Here is a 9,203-nt window from a genome sequence, read left to right as displayed (position 1 = left end):
CAAAGCGCCCACCATTCATCTCAAGGGGAGAACATGAACAAGCCAATCTGGGCAGTTTCTTTCTGTAGGGTGTCAGGATCCCCCCTTAGGGCTGTGAGGTGGTCAGGAAGGCAAAAGCTCCCCTCCACCCAAGCCTTCTTCAACTACAGCTTTGCTTATTCCATCTGCTTTTCCATCACCTGAGTCTGCTGCACACTGGCTAGAACTGTTCAGCAACAGATTTATTTCCCCAGAGCCATGAAACTTTGGGAATATCTCTTTCAACCCCCTGCTTAGGACCAAACCACTATTTCCCATCCCAAGTGACCTTACTGTCTGTGGATGACAAACCCAAAGTGAGCTCTGAGTGTTGGTTGTGACCTTTCCTTCCATAGCACTTAGGAACATCTGCTCCACAGCATTTTAGCCCAAAAAAGAGAAAAACAGACAGAAGCAGGCAACCACCCAAGACAGCCCTGGAGGTATAGTTTAGAGGACTTCTGCTACATCTAGGGTATGGCAGCAGTGGCCAATTCAGAAAGGCAGGACCGGACACAAGGTTACAAGATCTTCCAAGGGGTCCATCCAGGAGACAGGCTACCTACTGTGAAGGTCCAGGTCCATCCAGGAGGCAGGGTGACAGTCTGGCACATCTGCAGACAAGATCTGATGGCACCCAGTTAAGACTAAATGGGTCTCCTGGGTCATGGACAGAAGTAGGGGAGGCCCCAGTGACACAAAGGGCCCTTGGGGGCTGACAATGTGACCTGTCCCTTAATTTGAAAAATTACATTTGCAAATGTCATTGTCAATACAAAAGCCAACAAAAAGTTATCTTCAATTTTATGGTCTCAGCAGCTTTCTGAGATCCCCCTCAACTACACAAACACTTCCTGGGATTTATTTTTTTTTTGCACTTTGGTTTTTCGTATATATCGGTGGACAATTATCCGCAGTACCTGATGAGATGGTCCAGCTAATAGCTCCCAAATGTAGGGAGTCTTCCCCACTCATCATTAGCTCTCAGTTCACCAGCTGACTGAATTATTGCTTGTAAGTACTTTTGGATTGATTAACTCTTGTAGGATATTTTGAGCAGTTTGAATCAATGTACATTAATTTCTGGATCTTAAATTGTAAGACATCAGCATATTTGGCTCCCAGAAATGCTTTTTTCTATCATATTTGATATAATTTGCATCCCTTATATGGCTACTTCTGAGCCTTAGCTGGAGTGATACACATATTCCAAAGTATCCATGTCCCATTATACACGTAATTATAGTACAATTAGATCACTGACACCTCTACAGTTTTCTCTCAGAACTGAAAGGTCAATACAAGCTGTGCCAATTTTCCTTCTCCTTGCTCTACATCAGTTTTTTTTTAACCCAAAACTTATTTCTTTAAGATTTACAAAGCTGGGAGAAATTCCCTTTGATTTTCATGAGAAAATCTATGCTTGAAAATGCAAAGTCTTTAATGAGTTAACATGCAAAACATTGAATCTGCACTTTCCAGATGAAGACTTTCTGAACAGGATAATATCCACTACAGCTTCTGTCCAGTATCAGGCATACACAAAGATTCCCTCAGAGCTGGCACACCTTTATGGGTTGGAGATTAGAAGCTATAGTAGCTGTTTTCCTTTGCTGCTGACTTTCCAGGCATCCTCAGGCTTCTCATGTGTCACTGAATTCATCGACTTCATTTACCATTGCCCATCACAATAGAATAAAAATATTTAACAATGTATTGCAAGGACCTGGCAATCATATAGAACATTAGGTAAAATACGAGTGGCACATGGAAAGGGAAATAGAGCTCTCCTGTTTACACCCTTATGAAAGGAAGAAACCAATCCAGCCCACAGCAAACTGGTCAGAGGAAATGCATGTCAGTTTGTCTGGGAGAGAAGCAATTCATGCAAACGCTAATGAGCCTTTGAAACTCATTGCATTGTTCGATGCCACAGCACTGAAAGATAAGGAAGATCACACAATAAAAGCTGTCCTGTGTTTCAGCCTGTATTCTCAGCCTCAAACTGTGGAGATCTGGGAATAAACATTTCCTTTGGGTGAGTTATTTAACTGTGGGGTTTCTTGGACTTGCATCTCAGCACACGCTCCCAGAAGCTGCTAGAGGCAGGATGACACAGACCAGGCTTTATTCCAGCAGTAAAAATCCTGCATGCCTATACTTCACAGAAATTAGAGTCATTTTAAGAGTTGTGTTTATTAACTCTACAATACCATGGATAATCTGCTTTGTTTCAGCTCTTCCGAGCAAACAAAAATGCTGAGTTCTCACGCTTCTTCCGAAAACCTGATTCCCTCAGCTGCTTTGGAGAGTTACTCTGCAGAACTGAAATCCTCCACGGGGAGATGGTGTAGGTGTAGTAACATTGTTTAAAGATCCATGCCAGGCAGCTCCAACTCGTGTCATTCAAAATCCTTCTGGAAATATTTAAAACAAGCAGGCTGGAGAGGTTGTAGTAAGGGCAATGTGAGAGTTGTGCAAGTATATAAGTGTGCAATAACCTTTCTGAGATTCCCAAGAGTGTGTTGAATATCCAAGTCTATGATAAATTTCTAAAGCAGCAGAAAAAACAAGCTTGCTTTTTGATTAGTGATAAGCACAAATAAAGCTATAAAGAGCAAATCTGGTAACAAATTCATAATAGGCTCTATAAGAAATTCACTAATAAAAGTGCATCAACATTATCTTTAGTAAACTTTTGTGTTGCAGATTCAATGGACTAAATCCAAGAGCTGGAGCAGGGCCTAACATATTTTTATGAATTCATTAGATGCTTTACAGAATCTCATGAGAAAGACTCTGGAAAACAAATTTGAATCTTGAAGCAAATATTTTTACAGTACATATATAAAAACAGAACCAGAGGTTTTCAATGGCAATGCTGACACATTGTTATCTATAAGGGGAGCTGGTAATGTTAAAAACAAAAAGGGAAAAGAAATTAAGAGAAAGAATTTGCTGGGTACTGTGTGTATATTTGTTGTCTGTTGCTTTACCTGGAAGCAAAACCATTAATGGCAACAAAGACAAATGGTGAGATCACTGCTGAAATCCTCCTTCATGTCACTGGAAAATAATAGTGCTGTTCAAAAACTGTTTTGGATGAGGACAAAGTTATAACCCAGCAGCGCCACTCCCAGCACTGTGTTTTACTGTGATTGCCATTTGTTTCTTTGCAATGTACTGCTGTACCACTTTTTTCCTGTTTGTATTGCTGCACACAAAAAAACCCAACAGAAACTTCCCAAGATGTATGGGTCATACAGAGGATAAGCACAGAGGAATCTACCTAATAAGTAACTTCATTTTTACATACTAATTCAAGTATTATTAGTTTTCCTGTACAAATATTGTGTGTAGGAAAACAACTATTGTAAAATGAAATGCATTACAACATTGTCAATCCTCTTATTTCACAGAACCAGCCATTGGTTGGGTTATTGTGCCAAGAGTGCAGAGAATTCATTGAACTGGGACCATTTAAATAAAAATAAATTCACTTTCACCTCCTTCCTCCTTTATCACACTTCATTTATTGTGCCTTGCTTGAGCTAATAACAGATTCATTGCAGCCACGCCATAACTTATTGCTATAATTTTGCATATTTTAGCACTGTATATTAAGAGGTAGTACTGAGACTCAGGATTAACAGATCTGTGCTTTGAATTATCTTTCGTTTCCATTCAAAGTCCATGCAATTCTTTACAAGGGCTCTTCAAAAGAAGTTCTACAGGAAACAAAGCCAGAAAATTCACAGTAGATTAAAACTCAACAGAGGTAAATTCATGTATAGTGAAGAAATGAATTAAAATAAGAAACACAGTTCCACTTTTCCATTTTCAAAGAAGCAGAACAATCACGACCTTACATATGATCATAATTCTTACAGCAACAGTCTCAAAGGCTGTTCATGTCTGTTAATTTGTCTAAGCATGCACTAAAAAAACATAGAGCACTAAAAAATACAGATACCACAGGTCTGCTCCAGTTCCCATCAGAAACAAAATAATAGTATAACTGAGGTTGGGAAGGACCTCTAGCAGTCAGGTGGCCCAACATCAGCCCACCATGCCTCGAAGCAGGGCCAGCTTAGGACAGGCTGCTCAGCACCTTTTCAAGTCTGGTGTGTGACAACTGCAAGGACAGAGATTCAACAGCCTCCCTGAGCCCTTGCCCTAGGGTTTCACTGCCTTCACAGTGTGGTTCTTTTCCTGGTATCTAATAGAAATTTCCCTTGTATCTTTTGTTGTCTCCTGAGAGCAGGCAGGGTAGAACAAGCCTTTGTTTTGGGGATGGGAGAAGGAATTTTGGCACATTATTCCAGATGTGGCCTCTTAAGTGCTCAGCAGAAGGGAAAAACCACCTAAGCTCTAGCTAATGCAGCTGTCTGGCTGTGCAAGCATTGATGGTTCATTAGCAGCTTGATGCCCATAAGGCCATGAAAGTCCTTTTCTGTAACTAATTTCTATATAAGAAGTCAGCAGCACTGACAAATAAATAACATCTCTAGCATCTCTTCTGTACTCACTGACATTTTAGAACATTCCAAGACTGCCTTCACTTATATTCTCTACCACAAAAAAAAAAAATTTTAAAAATCCCTTAATTTTCCAACACAGACTATTTTTTGCACTGTACTTCATTTTTATCATGGTCCACAGTCATTTTATTAGAAAACATTACTCCAGAGTGGCTTTAAAAGACACGTCTGGAGAAGTCCAGCTGGAGAAACAATAAATCCAGTGTCTTTCTCAGCATTTGAAAGAGAAAATAAGAATAATTTCAGTAGGAGATGAGAAACTTGAGTAAACAACTGATGCTTCTCTGCATTTACTAAGTGCCAGTCTCTGCTTTGAGTCAGACTTTTTAATGAACTGGAGTCCAAACCAAAATTCTTCAGCTGGGTGTGGTATGTAATTTACCTAGTGCCTGACTTGGCAAGCAGTTTGATCTTAGCTCAGCTCTTTGGGTGAGCCTCTGTGACCCTAACGAGTGGGAATAATCTTGAAATTCCTTCCTAAATAAGCAGCATTGCCTGTGCACCGATACTACCTTGGCAGCCCTTTAAGTCACTCTGTTCTGCTGCCCAATGAAATTTCCGCATCGTGCCTGGCTTCACGATCCTCTCCCAGACCCACACTCCTCCAGGGAGCTCCCTCAACCACTGCACCCCCTCAGCACCTCCATTCTTCTGGCCCAACCCTCTCTTCCTCCTTTCAGCACCTGTCAGCCTTAGATAATGTTTTAGGATTAGGAGAGAGTGAGGATTTTATGAGCACTTTCCCTTTTTGGATGCTTTCTCTTAAAATCCTAATCTTAAATAAAGTTCACCCAGGGAGACAATTTTTTCCCACAAAGTGAAAGAAGAGACAGAAGATGGTATGGAAAAAGAGGTCCTCACACAGCCCTTTGTGATGCAATGCGATGTTTTTGTAAGGGTGGAAAGTTACAGTCCAGTTGCTCAAATTTTTCTCTTGTCCAGAAGGTTCAAGCAGGTATTATGTTCTTATTCACTGAGTTGGTGTCATTTATTGCTGTCTCAAATTGTTAAGTAGCTTCTGGATCCTCTCTTCTGATGGATGAGACAATTTCTGGTTTTATGTAATTCAGAGGAGCCACATGAGACTTAATTAATATTTATAAAGCATTCAGGATGCTCAGTTGAAAAGGATGATGATATAAAAGCTCTACAAAAACACTCACAATTTTTCACACTCTCTGATGTTGCAGGTCAAGTTAAAGACTCATTTTTCCCCTTGTTTTTCCTGCAGCAATTCTGTCCCCTGTGGGTTGTGTGGAAACAGCCAATGCCCAGAAGCCAGTAACACAGGGAATTTAAAAAGAGCAGATAACCTATTTATACTTGTAAAGGATGGCATCCCAGGAACAGCGAAACCAATGAAATGTCATTTCCTGTGAATTTGTCTCCTGTCTCCTCTCACCACCACCTCTTCATACGTCTTGCAGCCCTTAACCTCTCCCATGGGGCACCTGGTGGTGGCAGCAGTAGCTGGAGGGGCCGGTGTGCTGGTGGACGTTGTTCAGCCACACGATTGCTGTGACTTGAACATTGAACAAGTTGAACTGCACAGTGATGATATTACAGCTTGTTGCTACATCTGCAGTTACTCTGACTTGTGAAAGTTGGTTGGAATTATCTGGAAAAGAAGACAGGTATCTCAGCTGTCTGAAGAACCTGATTTCTTAAAATTGCCAAGCACAACCCCGAGCAGAGCAGAACGGACTGAGGCTCTCAAGGGCTCTTGATGATATGTAGTTTCTACGTGCCTCATTCTTGCAAACAGCTTTTGGTGACAACAAAGAAATAACAAACTGTTTAACTGAGGCTGAAGCAGAATGGCAACCATCCCATGCTGCTGCAGGGCAGTACCAGAGAGATGCAATGGGGATCACAGTGACAACAGCAAAGGCACTGGACTGGAAGGGATGTGTTACAGCTGGCAAACAAAAGCAGCAGTTAGAGGAACATCATAGCCCACAGGGAAACATGCGTGTTTATTTTTTCAGGTCTCATCTACCATGCAGAGAAAAATTATAAAGAAAGAGAGTGCTTGTGAGGGTTTGTATCTCCACTCAACCATGCTGGAAAAGAGAAACCATCCAGAGCAGAGATTTGTCTAATGTGGAATGATTTAATGGCATTTGGTGTAATTCTCTGAGTAACCTGAGGCCATCTCCTCCAGCAGCGACTCAGCAGTGCAGGCCTGCCAGCCCCCAGTGCCCCACAGCTGGGATCCTCAGGGATGTGGCTGCCTCTCCACAGCAGACACCTCCTGCTGCTTGATCCAAACACTACTCCCACCCCTCGTGTGGGGAAGAGCAGCTGCTCCTGCCACAAAGTTAGAAGTTGTTTTATTTCTTAACTTGCAATGCCTACAACCGCTTCCCAGAGATGTTGAAAAGATAATGTTTCTGCTCTATGTCAAGAAAAGGGATCACCAGGACTTAGCTCCTGAGCTGTGGTGCCAAGGCACCATGCTCTGATTGAAGTGCTGGCACTTGTGGGTCTCTTTTGCCTTCCCTTTCCTGCCCCGATACCAGCTCCAGTATGCTTTTGGTCCAGTACTGGGCTTCTTCAATCCTGGGAGCTGGCAGAGATTTCTCCAGTTTAAGTTTGCTGGTTTTGTTTTCACTTCACCCATCAAGTTCATCCTCTTGTCCTCTTCTGTGTGCCCCTCAGAACACCTGCTTCCTGCTGTGCCTATAAAAACAGACTGTCAAGCTGAGACCCTCGCCTGCCCCACCACCAGCATCGCCCCGCTGTCGGTAACTGGTCTCACCAGCCAGTCCTCTCTGCTACTGCTGCCTCTTCCACTCTTTGGTATCTCCTGCCAGGCTGCAATGTGCTGCAGCAGATCTGCACCACTGGCTGCATTATATTTGTGTTCCTCTTTTCACCACAGGGGTGCAGTCAGTTCCCTGAGGAGAACCTTCAGAGCTTTAAAAGGCTGAATGGCCAAGTTGCCTGTGGTGCTCAGTGCCTTGCTGGGTAGCAGAAACAGCAACCTCCAGCAGGAGCTGCAGGGAGACTGGGTGCACAGATCAAGTGGGCAGAGGCTCAGAGACAGGGGAAGAAGAGTTTTGTTCTGCTCCAGAATTTTCTGGAAGCAGCAAATCTGCATTTTCTAGAAGTAGCAAACAATTCTAGTTTTTTGTCCAAGCTGGTGTTAGCAGTAGCATTGGATGCATTGCTGCAGGCCAGCATGTGAGCAGAAGGAGGTGCTGCCCTGGATGCTCAAAAAGATGCTGGGTCTGAGAACAATGGAGTGAGAGTAAAAGGAATGTAAGAGATAAAAAGGGAAATGTTTTCTGCACAAAATAAGCCTGAAGCAATTCATTTGGGGGCAGTTGTGAGTTTTACAGCTGCCCTCCAGTGGCTTCGTTAGTATCTGTAAATCTCCCTCAGGATGGATTAGCTAATATTTCAGGGGCATCAGTTTGTATGGGGTGGGAGGATGTGGGATCTGATAAGCGTTTGCAACCCACAAGTCTGGTCCTGCATCTGGGACACTTCCAAACTGGAGGCATGCTCAGGTCTAGACTTGGAATGACAACTTCTTTTCTCTGAAATCTCTCTCTGGACCAGAGGTTGCAGGAGGAAGACCAGGTGAAGAGCTTCTCTCTCTTCTAAAGCAATTTTTTTTCTTGAAGCAGCATAAATACCACTCCTTGCCCTCAAACATTAAAGATAGCCTTTTAAGGTGGTGGCGGGTGTTTGTGTCAGGTGTCAAACACAGCTTGACTTGTGCAACTATAAAAACAAATCACAGAAACAGATAAAATGAGCTCCAAACAAAGTGCTTTCCATGTGAAGCACATAGTGCATTTGGCTGCCAAGGAAATGATGTTTCTAACGGACAGCCATGGAGCTGAGGTATGGGAACGGTGGTGTCCAGGCTCTTCGTGGGAATTGCAGCTGTAGCTGAAACTCCACCACCATCTGCTGGTCACACTGAACATGGAACTGGGTTCTTCCGTGTTTGTCTATTAGCAAAATTACTAAATCCCTCTAAAGAAAAAGGTTTAAAATGCCAGGACCAAAGTCCTTAATCCCCTGTTTTCCAGCCACTGGGATTTTTTACCCATGGACATAAGTGGCAACTACGCATCTCCTTTGGAAACTACACAGTTTATTGTAGCCCTGATAGATCTGAGAGGCAGTTCTTACCTCATTATGTCTGAACACATAACCAGGCAAACAGTGGGGAAAGAGTGCTTTCTTAGGCAATTTAAACAAAAAACCTGTATGTGGTTTACACAGTAGGAAGCAGTCAGAATCAAGTTTAACACCCTGTAAGAGAATGAGTTAGGAGAAATAACTTACTGTATCAGAGCCCATGTGAACTGTGGAAATTGCTATAGTCACACAACAATAACAGGGAGAACAGCATGGTTTATATTAAAGAAGAAAATCACCCTGAGAGAGTTGGATTGGGAGTCTCACTGTGCCTTCCCCCCTCATTTACCCTACCTACTGTGATGCTGCTGAACATGCCCAGGCTGGCAGCCCTCTGTGCAAGCCACATGCTCCATCACTGTCATGGAGCAGCTGACCACTTGTCCCACTCAGGGGCAGGGATGGGGCAGAGGTGCACCTCGGGATGACCAGCACAGAACGGCACAGCAACCTGCATGGGAATACCTGTGGCACCATGGAAGCACA

Source organism: Apus apus, chromosome 4, assembly GCF_020740795.1.
Source record: "Apus apus isolate bApuApu2 chromosome 4, bApuApu2.pri.cur, whole genome shotgun sequence".
NCBI classification, from domain to species: Eukaryota; Metazoa; Chordata; class Aves; order Apodiformes; family Apodidae; genus Apus; species Apus apus.
Note: the sequence above shows the minus strand (reverse complement) of the source record.